We start from the raw sequence: 17,402 nt of genomic DNA, 5'->3' as shown, positions 1-17,402 counted from the left end.
TGCTTTATTAGAGCAATAAAGTTATGCATAATGCATATGAATCTGCAAAGAAGTGGTAATGGCAAATAAAATGTAAAATGGGAATAGGTAAAATACAAGCAGATGACTCAATTAATAAACTGAATTTCACATGTTTAATCCACCATAAAGTAATGTAAAGTCTTAAAAATTAGTACCATTCTAATGAATTATTTTTCTACTATCTCTCTAAACTATGGAAAACTGCCTTTCATGTTACATGCTATAATTAATATATTCCAAATAGTAAAAAAAAAAAAAAAAGTTATGTTTGATTCATGGTGAGTTGTTAATGATCATCAGTTTTCTTAATTATTCTCAAACATATTTATTATAGATTAGGATTACAAAAACAGCGAAAAATGCACCTTAGTATTTACACAAACAATAGAAATTTACTTTCATTTCTCCAAATATGAAATTTTGAAACTGTAATCTGTATACAACTAGATGGGTTTGGGGGTTATTTGTATTTTGTTGTTGTTTTAGGCAAAAGTCATATGTGAGAGAAACAGGGTAGAGGGAATTGACATATGAAGATGCTTATTTATTAGAGAACTTTTTCTCTACTATCTTATAATTTCTCCATTATCCTATATACTCAAGAAGACTCATGAACAGATTAAAAATCCTTCCCTCATGTCACAAAGGAACACAGCGTTTTTATCCATCACAAACCAAGTTTTATGGTTGTATCTTTCTTTAAAAAAACTTGGGGCTGAGGAGATAGCTCAGTTGGTAGAGTGCTTGCCTTGCAAGTACAAGGCCCTGGGTTCAATCCCCAGAACCACAAAAAAAAGAAAAAGAAAAGAAAAGAAAACTTGGATATTCTATAAATTTTGTCTTCTCCCAAAATATTGTATCCAAAAATAATTTTCAATTCATTTTCATCATTTTCTATCTTTTTTCTTTACCTTATATGTACAATGGGGACAAAAACAGAAAGCAATTTTTTTTAACTTGATCATTTCTTCAGAAAAAAAGTCACAAAAACTGCAATATCTTCCAGCAAATCTGTTCTATGTACAAGCCTTTGTGTGTGCTCACAGTCCTGTAAACCTACGTACTCACACATACTACGAAAGCCCATGTACACACAAACAGATACGAATTCCCATTAGTATTCTGGAAATACATCACTGGATCTGTTTCCCTTGTTTATCAAATGAAAAGTCAGTTCATTTTAAATAAAGGTACTGTAATACTAATATCAAGCTAAATTAGCTAAAATTTGTTATGGATACAAAAGCAAATTTGAGAGGACATATGGCTATTACACAAGTAATTTAGCAAAGGCCATGCAGATTGGCTTCCTAGACTCATCAAATTTATAAGCGTATGCATCCACTTTTTAGATAGTATCTGGAGTTCAGTACTGGGTACGTACAAAGGAGCATTTCTGTAACTCATTTTCTGAAAATGAGATCATCTACAACATTAATCAAAATGAGGGACCTGAATATATATCACATGAGAAAAAAATGGAAGGAACTAGAAAAAATGAATAGATATGAAGAGTTAAGAGTTATACAGTGGTTTTTAAATATTGAGATGGCACTCATTATTAAAATGGAACCACACATGATGTGATGTATCACTGAACTAATATTAGAGAATATGAGAATTGTGAATGACAATTACTCAGTTTTGAAATGACCATCATTGTGAAGTAGAGAAATCTCTAATACACATAAATGTACCAAAGACTAGATAACAGCTTGCAAGCTAACTGGGGTTTTTCCTGAGAGGACAGACAATTTTGCATGGTGTGAGGGTCTCTCATTAAGTGACTTCTGAATCCCCATCTAGTTATAAAATTATGTGAAGTGAAACTTTTAACTAATCTACCATCTCTGAGCCGATATTTTCATTGTGAAGCATAGAGGATATCAAAGCATAAAAATACACAAATGCTCTTTAAAGCTAAAAACAAAAACCATAAAATTCTTGGTCCTTTATATTAGGCAAAGATAAACATCCTTTAGGCTTGCTATCAATAACACAGAGTAGAACTTTCTTTTATTAGATCTAATGACAAATCCTTCTACAACCAAGGCATGATAGTGCTGATGTAGACTTTGGGGACTTTATCACTAAAGAGTTCTGTAGTACTCAAGAACTTAATACAGTTTAGTGATTACCCTTCCCAAATTTTTCCAGAATTTTAAGTAATTGTAAATATTCTGATTTAAAGATGCCTTTCCCTTCCTCTTTCCTTCCTTCTATGCTTTCCTCTCTTCCTACCTCTCTTCTGACCTCCCTTCCTTCATCTAATTTTTTCTGAATTTAGTTCCATGTAGTAGACTATGTTAGTATACTCCTTCTAAACCTGCATCAAAACCCAGTTTTGAATAATACACCAATACCCTAATTTCTTCTTAAAATTTCATTTTTCTAATAAAAATAGCAAAATCAAACTTTAGGATTTTTATCAAATTTATCCTAACAATAATAATGACTGTGATTAATAAAAAATAAATTGGAATTATGATCATTATTAGGTGTTAGCTTCTATTCAAATATATTCTTACTATTAAGTATTGCTATTTTATGTAAATAACTAATATTTATTGTTTATTTGAATAGATCTTATACATTCTCTGTATAAGAGAATGAGATCTGTATAAGATCTCATTTTTATATTATACATTTACTTCTGGATATTTTATAATTTTGTTGATTTTGTAAACATTATGTTCTGATCTTTAACTTTTTTATGATATTTTAAGTGGCAGTTATGGTAAACTCCCATATCGGTAGTGACATTTTTCTCATGTGTATCATTTGGGTTTTCAGGCAGATAGCTGTGTCATCTGGAAATATTCTCCACCACTTCTATTTACATTACGTTGATTTTATCTTATCATGTGGACAAGCACTTCTGGAAAAAAAAATATGGTGTGTCTTTCTTCAAAACAGATGTCTCTTGCCTTAAAGGTAATTATACTATTGACCCTAAGACTATAATAAGTATTTATATATTACTAAAATTTATATCAGGCACAGATGGATATTTATTGTGATAAAAAAATTTCTTGAATCTTTCAAGCTGATGGTCCATTATTACATTCATTTTAATTTGATTTGCTGAATTATTTTAAGAATTTTTCTATTATGCAGGGTTTTTTTTTTTTTCCCCTAGGAGTAAGTTGTTTTTGTAATAGTATTCAGGAAATTTACTGCTGGATTCATTTTCCTATACATTTTAGGAATTTTTTCTTCTACAATTATAACTAAGATTGATGTGTTATCTATTTGAACTATTTCAGTATCTTCATAGATTAAACTGAAAAACTCTACAGATTTTTCTTTTTTCTGGGACAACTTTAATTATGGTAGACATACTAAAAGAATGCATGAAAAAAATAAAAAATAAAAAAAAATAAAAGAATGCATGACTAGGTGGGTACTACAGAACTTACTTAAAAGAAATACACCACACAGAAGAAATTTAAAAAAAAAAACCAGAGATTACAAGTTAACAAATTTCGTTTGAAGAGTAGCTAAACAAATGAGAAATAGACCAAATTAAACATTAGAGATAAATCAAAATGTCATGAATTAATAAGCATCTCTCTATAATAACATTGAACGTAAATGGTCTCAACTTTCCAACTAAAACACATAGGCTTGGAGAATGAATTTAAAAAACAATACCAAACAATATGTTGAAGGAGACTCACTATACAGGCAAAAACAGCCATAGGCCTAAAATGAAGGGATGGAAATTGATATACCATGTGAACAGAGCCCCCAAACAAGCAGGAGTAGCTACTGTCATATCAGACAAAGCAGAATTCAAGACAAAATTAATCAAAAGAGACAAAGAAGGTAACTTACTGATAAAGGAACCAATCCAACAAGAAGATATAACGACAGTAAATATTTATGCCCCACATGTGGGTGCACCTAATTACATACAAGAGACACTACTTGAATTAAAGTCTCAGATCCCAGTACAATAATAGTGAGTGATTTCAACACACCTCTCTTATTAAGAAAGGTCATTCAGATGTAAACTCAGTAAAGACCCTTTGAATCTGAAAATGATTATAAAGCAAATGGACTTAACAGACATCTATAGAATTTTATCCAACAATAGGTAACTATATTTTCTTCTCAGTGGCTCATGGAATCTCCCCCAAAATAGACCATATTTTATGCCACAAAGCAACTCTTACCTTTTTTCAAAAAGTGATATAATTTCAGTAGACTATTTTTTGGTATAACTATAATCAATGTTCCCTAACAATGTAAATGCCTTAATGTTCATTTTATTTGGGAACTTCATTTTTCCTTTTACTTCTCATTCTGTTGCTCTGCTACTTGAATTTTGTATAAATGTCACCCAGCATCTTATTAGCTATAATTTAACTGCTTCACTTTTAAATTTCGTATTTCATAACTTTCAAGTAAGTCTCATCAGTTTAACAACACAAAAACTAAATCTGATCCAGGCTGTCAATGCACCATACTTTCAGAAATGCTATATTGCCGTGTTTTTTTTTTTTGTGTGTGTGTGTGGTAAGGCCTTGAAACCTGTTTAGGATGCCAAACCTTGGCAGATATCCTCTTTTGGATCTTAGCATAGATACAGATTACTATCAAAGAATCTACCTATTTCTCCTTGGTGCCATTTGGTTTTATAACTCTCTACTCTCCCTCTGATTCTGCAATATTGGTTCTGGAATTCATGTACAAAGTATTCATTACTGTAGTCAAAGAAAACAAGGCATTACCTGCCTTGACTCTCCAATCAAAGCAAGCAGTTCAGGAGATGCACATTAGTCCCTCTCTGTCTGGTTTTCCTTTGGATGTCATGTTGATATACACAGCTTCCTGTATAATTCTTATTGATGAGAACTTTTGCTTCAATCCCTTCTATGTTTTTAGCATTCTCTGAACTCCATGCTTGGTGCTGATTTCAAAGAGTAAGAAAGAATTTAAAAATTGCTCTATGTACCACAGACAGGCTTCTCTCACTCTTTTCTTCCCACTAGTAAGCCCTGAGTTGGTTATACAATAGTGAAAATTGCACCTTTGCAAATTAAGTTTTCCACTATGCTTTCTACAGACTTTCTGGGTGGGTTGAGTTGTGCCTGCGAAGGGATATGCTGAAATGTGAACTTGTTTGGGAATAGAGTCATTGCAGATATAATTATGTAAATGAGGATGAGATAATTCTGGAGTAGAGTAGGCCCTCAACTCAATATGACTTATACATAAGAGAAACCTTTGGACACAGAAATACATGTGAAGGAAAAACAGCCATATGAAGATAGAGGCAGGAATCAGTTATAATGTCACAATTCAGGAATGCTCTATCAGAAGCTGTTTAAGGATTAGTAAGAAGAATGACCCCAGATATCAACTCAAGTTCAACTTTCTGCCTTCCAGAAATGTGAATCAATGAACTATTATTTTCAGACATCTAGTTTGTGGTCCTTTGTTATAGATGCCGTAGGAAGCTAATAAGTCATTTTATGATGGTGACACTAGAAATTCTCACTTACACCAAGTTCTTTAGAACATAAGTTCTATGAAAGCAGGCATCATACTGAGATTCCTCACACAAACCTTTAGCAGCTCACATATTACCTGGAACCTAACAGATACTAAAGATCACTGGTTAACAACAAAAACAAAAAACTATCCTGTGCACATATATGAATATGCCACAGTGAATTTCATCTTTATGTATATCTATAAACCACTAATTAAAAAAAAAAACTATAAATAAAGAGAAGGAAGACCAGTGGAGTAGAAAAGGAGGAAGAGGGAGTGGGAGGAGGGGAGGAAAAGGGGAAGCACCGAAGACTGAATTGGAGTAAATTATATCCCAGACACATATAATTATGTCAAAATGAACCCCAATATTATGTATAACTATAATGCATTATTAAAACATTATTACTTCCAAACTTGAACAAATGAGAGTGTGGTCTCCAATTCTTTCTTTAGTACAAACCATAAGGACAATGAGTCAATAGTAGAATGAGAGAGAGAAATATACTGTCCTTTACAACCTTATGATATAATAATTTGAGAATGCAAAATAATGGGTTTGTAACAAGAAAATCCTTGGAATCTCTTCTTTCAACTTGATTTATCTTTAATAATAACTCTGTAGGTGTTGTAAATGGGAGTACTTTCAATGTTATTAATTTATACTCGATTTATTTGTACCTTTATATGACCATGATTTTAATGAATATTTAGGAAGATATTAAAACTACTATAAATTTATTTGCTTATTTTGTGAGCTATAGTAACAAAAACAGCATGGTGTTGACACCGAAACAGGCATGAAGGCCAAAGGAGTACAAAAGACACAGAGACAAACCCACACAAATACAGTTACCTCCTACAGACAAAGGCCACAAAAACATACATTGGATAAAAGATGGCCTATTCAACAAATGGTGAGGAAAACTGGAAATTCACACGTAATAAAATGAAATTTAATCCCTTTCTCTCGCACCCTGCACAAAACTCAACTTAAAGTGGATCAAGAACCTAGGTATTAGTCCTGAAATTCTGCACCTACTAGAAGAAAATGTAAGCCCAACGCTCCAACATGTCAGCTCAGCAACTGACTTCCTTAACAAGACTCCTAAAGCACAAGAAGTAAAATCTTAAAATGAATAAATGGGAAGGTATCAAACTACAAAGCTTCTTCACGTTAAAGAAAACAAGAGCATGAAGGGAGAGTCTAGAGAATGGTACAAAATCTTTGCCACCCACACTTCAGATAAGGTTTTAATTTCAACAATATACAAAGAACTCAAAAAGCTTAACACCAAAATAGCAAATAACCCAATCAATAAATGAGCAAAGGAACTAAACAGACACTTTTCAAAAGAAGAAGTATGAATGGCCAACAAATATATGAAAAAAAAATGTTCAAACTCTCTACCAATTAGAGAAACGCAAATTAAAACTACACTGGCAATTATCAAGAATACTAGTAACAATAAACATTGGTGAAGATGCGGAGGAAAGGGTACACTCATATGTTATTAGTGGGATTGCAAATTAGTGCAACTACTCTGTAAAGAAGTATGGAGAGTACTCAAAAAACTAGTAGTGGAACCACCATTTGACCCAGTTTTCCCACTCCTCAGTATACGCACAAAGAAGTTAAAATCAGCATACTGTAGTGATGCAGCCACATCAATGTTTATAGCAGTTCAATTCACAATAGCTAAGCTATAAAACTAACCTATATGCCCATCAACAGATGAATGAATAAAGAAATTATGAAATATATATTATATACATACACACAAACACACACAATGAAATATTACTCAGTTATAAAGAATGACTTTATGACATTCACTGGTAAATGGATGAATCTGAAGACTACCATGCTAGATGAAATAAACCAATCCCTAAAAAACAAAAGGTCAAAAGGTCTCTCTGATATGTGGATGCTAACCCACAATAAGGGAGGGAGGGGTGTGAAGAACAGAAGTTCAGTGGATTAGACAAAGGGAAATGAAGGGAAGGGAGACGAGGTGGGAATTGGAAAGACAATGGAATGTATCCGACATAACTTTCCTATATATACGTATATGAATACACCATAGTGAATCTCACCATTGTATGCATCCACAAGACTAGGATCCAAATTAGAATCAGATATATTCCAAGCTTGTATAAACATATCAAAATGGTTTCTACTATCATGTATAACTAAAACAGAATAAATAAAAAATTAAAAAATAGTTCGATTTTCATAATGCACTATGAACTGTGTAAGACAGACACCAATTTGATTTTATAGAGGAAGAAACTTTGATTCAAATAGTTTTGTTAAGTTGCCTAAATTCATTCAGTTAGCACTGGGGCAGAGTTGGGACATTGGTCTTTCCATTATTCTCTTGTCTCTTGCCTTTTCCTTAAGTTTGATAAGTTAATCAATTCTTATTCACTTCTAAACATTCATTTCTAATTTTTTATATCTAAATTATTTAATCATTCAAATGAAAGCTTATAAAAATAAATTAATAAAAGCCTGATATCCATTTTTCATTTTTTAAAAAGTAGTTTCAGCTGGGCGTAGTGGTACACAGTTGTAATCCCAGCAGCTGGGGAGACTGAGGCAGGAGGATCACAAGTTCAAAGCCTGCCTCAGCAAAAGTGAGGTGCTAAACTACTCAGTGAGACCCTGTCTCTAAATAAAATACAAAAAAGAGGGCTGGGGATGTGGCTCAGTGGTGGAGTAACCCTGAGTTCAATCCTCGGAACCACCCCTCAAAAAAAAAAAGGTAGTTTCACCAATTGGTGCTCAGGTTCTTTGTCTACCTCTACCTGGCTTTAAACCTTTACTAAGTGCACTCAAATAACCTCACTCCAAAGAGTTGGGAGTCCTTCCTGAGGCATTTTCTACCTTCTTTATACCATCAAATTCTTATCACGATTACTCAAACTTGACTTTTCAACTCCTTAAATCAGTAATATTTTACAAGAAAGTGGAGATTAATGGTGGTATTCCATAGCATTCTCTGCATATTTTAAAACAAAATTTGTAATAATGTTACTTTGGGTAAAGTAAATCAGTTACACAGACACATGAATATATTGCACATCTTTGCATATGTTGTATACACAGATACACATCAATGTAAGATGGGGCTATATCATGACAATTTACATTCTTTGTAAATTGAAAATATCATGTCAAAATTGCATTTGAATCCTGAAGCTCCCAGGCATGCAGGTACTGAGTCCTGAAGCTCAACATCTCCAGTAATTAGAGAAATGCAAATCAAAACTACCCTGAGATTTCATCTCACTGCAATTAGAATGGCTTTTATCAAGAATACAAGCAATAATAGGTGTTGGCAAGGATGTGAGGGGGAAAAGGCACACTCATATATTGCTGGTGGAGTTGCAAATTGGTGCAGTCACTCTGGAAAGCAGTATGGAGATTCCTTAGAAAACTTGGAATGGCCCCACTATTTGATCCAGTTTATCCCACTCCTCAGTATATGCGCAAAGAAGTTAAAATCAGCATACTACAGTGACACAGCCACATTTTAATGTTTATAGCAGCTTAATTCAGAATAGCTACGTTGTGGAAACAACATAGATGTCCTTCAATAGATGAATGGATAAAGAAACTGTGGTATATATACACAATGAAATAGTATTTAGTCATAAAGAAGAATAAAATTATGGCAATACAGACAAATGGATGGAGTTGGAGAATACTATGCCATGTGAAATAAGCCAATCCCAAAAAACCAAAGACTGAAGTTTTCTCCAATAAGTAGATGATGATACATAACAGAGGGGGAAGTGGGGAAGGGAATAACGAAGTAAAGTTGGATCGTGTGGAGGGAATTGAGGAGTGGTGGGGAAGAAAGATAATGGAATGAGATAAACATCATAACCCTACATACATGAATGATTACACAAACAGTGTTACTCTACTTCATGTACAACCACAGAAAAAGTTATACCCCATTTGTGTACAATGAACCAAAATAAAATAAAATAAATATTTCTTAAAAATTGCATTTGCAAAGAGGGGTGGGAGGGGTGGGGGAAAGGAAAAAATAACAGAATGAATCAAATGACATTACCCTATGTAAATTTATGAGTACACAAATGGCATGCCTTTACTCCATGTACAGAGAAACAACATGTATCCCATTTGTTTACAATAAAAAAAAAATTGCATTTGCTATACATCCCTACCAAATATAGTAGCTTAGCCTGGTATACTAGAACCATGCTCAGAACTCTCACACAAGCCTCCAATTGGACAAAATCATCTTTTATAAGGTCTCTCTTATAATAACTTATTGAATACTTGTATCTCCAAAATGCCATACACTGTGCAGTATTGGTTGCCTATCCTTGAGATCATGGAGTTGACTGGCAGAGGCTTACTGTCACTGCCCAACATCACAAAAGCATTATCATACTGTATGTTGCTAGCCAGGGTATGAGGTATGGTTTCTACCATATTTGTATCACTTTCACACTCTTATAAAATACAAAAATTGTTAAGCCCCTATAAGACAGAGACCATCTGTGTGTGCATGCATATACATATAAATATATAATATTTTATATTTATGTATGTATGAAATATGCTATGATGCATTGGTAATGAGAAAAGGATCTAGGCTCCTAAACAGTAATCAGTTTATTTTCATTATAAATAGTACTAATAACCCATCAATAACTTCATTTACTCTTCTGTCCGTCCTTGGAACTCATAACTTGCAGATAGCTAGAAATACACAATCTAGTGGTTTCCATGGAAAACACATTACAAATCCACCCAAGAGTACTTTTGTATTCAAGTCTTTCTTCAGTTTGAAAACTCAGGTCCTCATGTGCAATGTTCATTTGCTGGATTGGATCTATACCCTGCATTTTCTCATTTTATTTAAAATAATTAAATTTGAAGAATTCCAATTTGATTTAAATCTAAGCATGGGAGGCACAAAAATTTTTTAAAAAAGAAAGAATAAGTATAAATTACCTTTTACCATCCTTAAATCACAAATCAAAATTCCACCTGTTCATGCCCCCTGCCCAACTGTATAAGGGGGCAGGCCTGGGCCAGGCCATTAAAAAAGAGAAAACAAAAGGAAAATTTCATAGAATAGAACATTCATTTTCTTATATTCTATTAAGTATATGTATAATAAAGGGCAGTCAAAATACATAGCATTGAGGCTTGCATGAGATTGAGTTTTATACCACTACATCTTCAGAGGGAAAAACAAAATAGATGCTTTAAGATCATTTCCATTTTTTCCCTCTTCCCCCTCTCCTAATTCCATACATATTTTTTACACATATGTATATGTATTATACACACATATAAAGTATATGTAAAGGTATCACATTATATCACATACATCATATAGCATAATAGCATACATGTACATTTGTACACACACAGAAGCCCCCAAAAGTAAAATACATAGACACATGTATATATGCATATATGAACACACATGGTTAAAGCTGTTATAAAGACTATGAGCATATATAAAATGAATATAAGAAGCCATAACTCCACCATATACTTCATTGCTTCCCAGGTCAAAATTGGTAAGAACAACAAGGATGCTCTCTTTTCTCTATGAGAACAAAAGAATGCAAAAGACACCATATAATCTCTAACTCTGATTGCAATGCAGACAGTTCCCAATTTATCGTGGTTCAACTCACCAATTTCACAACTTAGCAATGATGTGAAATTATACAAATTCAATGAAAACCATACCTTACATTTTCAATGTTGATCTTTTCCCAGAATCACTAAGAAACTCTCAAGACACTAGGCAGTTGCACTGAGTTACACCTGCTAGTCAGTCATGCCATCACAGTGATAAACAACCCACAGTGTTCTCTATTCCCAGGTTTGGTGGATGCAAGTATTCAATAAATTATAAGATATTCAAGGGACTTTGTTTTAAAAATAACTTTTTGTTACATTATTTTGTTCAAATTTAGGTTGATAATGTGTCTTAAGCACATTTCGTGTAGACTAGACTAAGCTATGATACCCAGTAGGCTAGGTATATTAAATAGATTTTTGACCTCACGATATCTTCAATTTATTTATTGAATACAAGAAACTCATTATTTATTTGGATATGACTCCATAATAACTCAAGAAGGATTTGTATTACACCAATAAAGTTAAAACCTTGAAGGAAAATATAAAAAATCATCAACAGTGAGGATTACTAGGAATTTCATGTAGAACAACAAAAACAAGCTTGGGGAGAAATGTGTTTGCTCAGAGGGAACGATTTGGTCTCACAAAGTCAGGACACATTCAACAGATTCTAGTTGTTAGTATGAAACTAGAGATTACATGAGGGCAATAATATGCAATGCGGCAAGCACTTTTCATTTTTAGTTAACACTTCCCACCAGTAATGTAAGATTTTAAGACATCCCTCCCAACAACCACATCCATTTTGGATTTCATACAGAGAAAGCAACAATTCAATGTATGTAGAATAAACACTTGTAATTGGAAAAATAAAAGCAATGGTGCAGTTATTTTAATTTATTATGATTGATTCCTCCAAAAAACATTTATTCAGGAGAAGTAAAGATATAAAGTAATAAAGAACTTCACTGTTTACTTCTGAAAATTTCTAAAGATAAACTTGTTGGAGGCAATACAGAGTTCCCCAACTTAACAACGGTTCAATTTAATGATTTTTTTTTTTTTTTTTTTTTTTTTTTTTTTTTTTTTTTTTTTTTTTTGCTATTTCTTGACTTCTCTGTTGTGAGAAAATAACACTCATCCAGTAGAAACTTTGAATTTAGAATATACAGATTCAACACAATCACTATCAAAATGCCAGTGATATTTTCCCAGGCTGGTGATACACAGTGAGATATTCTCTCTCTTTTTTTTTTGGGGGGGGGGGGTGCTGGGGATCGAACCCAGGGCCTTGTGCTTACAAGGCAAACACTCTACCGACTGAGCTATCTCCCCAGCCCCCGAGATATTCTCTCTTAATGCTAGGCAATAGCAGCAAACAACAGCTCTTAGAAAGTCACACAGTCATGAGGGGAAATACCCAGATACTCTCCAGTGTTCAGTTTTATCAAGTACGACATTCAGAATGTATGGAATATTTGAGGTATTTTTACTTACAATATTTTCAACTTAGAATGGATTTATTAAAATGTAGCCCCATCACAAGGTGAGGAGCATATGAAATCTGATAGCCTGGAAAAGAGACACCAAATGACAGCTTACTCTCTAAGAATTCAATTCAACTTTTGCTGTCTCCACTAACTCTAAATGATTTATCAAGAACTTTGGATATTCAGAAACCCAAATCCAACATCATAGTGAATGGGGGGAGGGATAAAAGAATTTCCCTTTTAAAAAAAATCTAGAACAAGACAAGGACGTCCACTATCACCACTCCTATTTAATATAGTACTAGAAATTCTAGCCAGAGGAATTAGATAAGAGAAAAAAATAAAAGGAATAAAAAGGAAAGGAAGAAGTCAAATTGTCATTGTTGGCAGACGAAATAATCCTATATTTAGAAGTTCCAAACTAGGTGTAGTGGCTCATGCCTGTAATCCCAGCAACAGGGGGATTGCAAGTTCAAAGCCAGCCTCAGCAACAGACAGGTGCAAAGCAACTCATCAAGACCCTCTCTCTAAATAAAGTACAAAAAAGGGCTGGGGATGTGGCTCAATGGTTGAATGTCCTAGAGTTCAATTCCAGGTCCCCCTCCCCAAAAAAAGAAGTTCCAAAAAATTCTGCCCAGAGATTGCTAGAGCTAATGAACAAATTCAGCAAAATAAAAGGTTATAAAATCAACATTAAAAATTAATAGTTTTCCTATATCCAATAATGAATCTGCTGAGAAAGAAATTAGTGAAAACACATTCACAATAGCCAAAACAACTAGGAAGGTGAAAGACCTCTATCATGAAAACTATAGAATAGTGAAGAAAGAAGTTGAAGAAGACACAAGAGGAGCAAAGACCTCCCAAATTCATAGACAGGCATAATCAATACTGTTAAAAGGGCTGTACTACAAAAAAACAATACATGGATTCAACACAATCACTATCAAAATGCCAATGACATTCTTCTTCAAAGAACTAGAGAAACTAGTCCTCAAATTTATTTGTAAGAAAGACTAAGTCAAAAATGCAATGCCAGAGACAACACAATACCTGGTTTCAAATTATACGACAGTTATAGTAACAAAAACTATATCATAATGGCATAAAAACAGACACAGAGATCAATGACACAGAACAGAAGATGCAAATATTGTCATCTGATAGTTGACAAAGGTGCTAAAAACATACACTGGAAAAAAGACAATCTAACGGCCAGGAAAACTGGTTACCATATGTAGAAGAATGAGAGTAAACCCTTATCTTTCACCCTGCACAGAAATCAACTCAAAAGGGATAAAAAAAATATAGGAATTAGATCAGAAACTATGCAACTTCTACAAGAAAATGTAAGCATTACTTCAACATGTAGGCATAGTCAAAGACTTTCTCAAGAGGAGACCTAAAACTCAGGAAATACTGCCAAGAGTTAATAAACGGAACGATATCAAATTAAAAAGCTTCTACAAAGCAAAAGAAACAATTAGTATTGTGAAGATAGAATCTACATAATGGGAGAAAAACCTTTGCTAGCCACTCTTCTGGCAGAGAATTAATATCCAGAATGCATAAAGAACTCAAAAACTTACCACCCCCCAAAAATAAACAAATAATCCAATTAATCAATGGGCAAATGAACTCAACAGACATTTCTCAAAAGAAGAAATACATACAGCTAACAAATATATGAAAAAATGTTCAATATCATTAGTAATTAAAGAAATACAAATCAAAACTACACTGAGATTTCATCTCACTCCAGTCAAGAATGGCAGTCATGAAGAATACAAACGAGAATACATACTGGAGAGGATATGGAGAAGGAACACTTTCACATTGTTAGTGGGATTATAAATTAGTACAATCACTATGGAAATCCGTATGGAGTTTGCTCAAAAGACTAGACATGGAACCACCATATGACCCTGCTATACCACTCCTCAGCATTTATCCTAAAGAATTAAAGTCATCATACTATAGTAATATATGCTTAACCATGTGGATAACATAATTCACAATAGCCAATTGAATCAGTCTAGGGATCCATCAACAGATGAATGGATAAAGGAAATGTGGTATGTATTCACAATAGTTTTCTTCATTCATAAAGAAGAATGAAATTGTGCCATGTCCAGGAAAATAGATGTAACTTCAGAATATTACGTTAAGTGAAATAAGCCAAAATCAAAAGGTCAAGGGTCATATGTTTTCTCTTATACATGGCGGTTAGAGAGGAAAAGAAAGTTGTGGGGGGCGGGGGATATCATAAAAATCCAAGAGATATCAGTAGAATTGAGGAAATAAACCAGGGGGAGAGGTGGGGAAGAGATAGAGGAAATACTGGGGAATGACACTATCCAAATTATAATGTTATATCATGTGCATGTGAGAATATACAACAAACCCCATCATTATATAAATTATGATTTACCAATAAAAACATATGAGATTTAAAAAAATAACTCTGGTCATTCAGAATCAGTTTTCTACCTTGAAAGGTTCCCCCATGAGACTTGACCCCAAAGACAGATATCTCAGTTCTTACATTTCTCTTCTAAACCATTGCCAAAGCTTACTCACAAAGTGCAAAAGTTTGAATTAAGTTTTGCTATGTTAACACATCTTTTGGTGACCTTTCAATTATTTATAAAATAACATAAATGGAGGTATCCTATGTCTGCTGCTCCATAACCTAATTATTTCTAGTCAAAAATACATGAGACTTACAGCATCATTTTTAACAACTGCATGATATTCTTCTAGATTTATAGTCACCATTTATCTACCAATCACCTAACAATGAATCTTCTTTAGATTTTTTTTGGCAATCATAAATAACAATAAAGAAAAGACAATCATTTGTATTTTATAAAAAATAAATAGGAATAAATAATATATTTCCTATATTTTTCCTAAATAATGTGAAATCAAATGTTAAGTTATTTATAGTGTGCATTCACGTAAGTCAAAAACTAGAGCAGTAGCTTATAAATCTAACACACTCTCATCATTTTTAATAGTTAATTAAGTTTCCTTCATGGAACTATCCCAATACTGTTTCCTCAAACTGTCTGAGAAAGGAGACAATGATAAATTTAAAATGCCAAAATGTTAGGCTAGAAATAAACTCACTGTCGGTTCTGTCAGAAAAATTATCCAAAACTTGAAAAAGGCAAAAGCAATTACTAAATGCTCTTTAGTTATAGTGAAAAGAGCATGACTTTCTATTTTCTGTGGTATTTTACCACTGTGAAGGAGTACACAGTAACGTATAGTTCTGTCTAATAGGTAGGCAAAGCTTTTCAGCCCAGTAGTAACTCCAAAGGCTCTGGTTTATGGTCCTGTAGGACAGGGGCAGGGAGGTACTAGGAGAAAGGACTGATTCAACTAACTTATTCTAACAATTCCCAGAAATAGCCTAACGAATGCTCTGTGAACCAACTTAACTATATTACTGTTTCCCTCATTGACTGATGAGTTGAATAAAATGTCTGATATGATTTAATTTTATATTTGTATGAAGCACAAATTTTTTAACCTTTAGAAAATTATACTTTATTACTTCCTCCTCCTCATATTAATAAGGATGTCTTGTCATTGGCCAATATTATTTAAAGTTGGCATATTCACTTTGGAAAACTAATTGATATTAATAATGCATACAGAGTTCATAAAAATACCAATCCAAATCACATAGTCTACTTCACAAAACGTCCTAAACTGGTTCTGTAATAGGAAAAAGGTCAAACTATACAAGTTTTTGAGAAGATTAAAGCATAGATATTTTCCCTATCTGATATCAAGAGTTGTTATGATGTTGCAGTAACTAACACAATATGGAAGCAGCACATGGAAAAAGAAATTGGTAGAGTAAAAAGGGAGTCAAGCAAAACTTTTATAAAGTTCAAAAAATTTAAAATCAAATTACTTATTTAGGAATATACATACACCTGTTAAACTGTATTTTTTAAAAGTAAGAGAATGAAAAAGTTGAAATCAGGATAGTGGTAACTTCTGAAAGAGAGGCCAGAGAAGAAAGTTCAGGAATCCAAAGTTAGACATAGGTTATTTAAAAGAATTAGTTTTTTGATTGCCATAGGAATCTATACTTTATTAGTTAATTAATAAGGAACAAAGGAATGAATGCATGGCATGAGTAAGGGTCTGTACACAGGATGATGATGAGAATGTACCACAAACTAAACCCTACAGCTAAACTAATTCTGAGCCTCTGGGAAATAGAATTCTTGTATATTTATAGTGATGAATAAGGAGAGGACTCCTGGGCACTATTTAAGAAGAAATGTCTATACCAATAAGTATATCGATCAAATTTTCAATACACATAGGAATTTGGTAGGGAATCATATAGAAGAGAACTGGCAAGCTTGAGTGGTAGATGAAGACACATGGAAAATCTTTTCTGATTTAAAAAATAAAAAGTACAAAGAGAAAAATTATGTAAGAAAAACCATATACATTCAGAGAATCAAAAGTAAGATACAAAATATAAAGACAAAAACTAAGTTACAAGAACTTGGATAAAAGCTAAGAGATATATTCATAAACAATGACAATAACATTATTAAGAGGAACTATTTACTGAAAATGCCTGGATACTACAATGAACACACAGAAATACCATCTTAACCCTCAAGACAAATCTTTAATAGATACTATTAATATTCCTGTTTGTAGATTAGGACACAGAGGCAGTTGCACAAAGTCATAACAACCAA

General features: G+C 33.1%; 1 protein-coding gene and 1 non-coding gene across 2 annotated transcripts in view; both read right to left on the bottom strand.

Annotated features, from left to right (window-relative positions):
* The window catches only part of LOC124961705 (potassium channel subfamily T member 2-like), a 354,530-nt gene that overhangs the window by 253,860 nt on the left and 83,268 nt on the right, over window positions 1-17,402 (bottom strand).
* Window positions 12,429-12,508, bottom strand: Trnat-ugu (transfer RNA threonine (anticodon UGU)). The gene has a single exon. It is a non-coding gene; the product is annotated as a tRNA-Thr (tRNA).

Source organism: Sciurus carolinensis, chromosome 12 (assembly GCF_902686445.1).
Source record: "Sciurus carolinensis chromosome 12, mSciCar1.2, whole genome shotgun sequence".
NCBI classification, from domain to species: Eukaryota; Metazoa; Chordata; class Mammalia; order Rodentia; family Sciuridae; genus Sciurus; species Sciurus carolinensis.
This window is presented reverse-complemented; position numbering and strand designations above follow the sequence as displayed.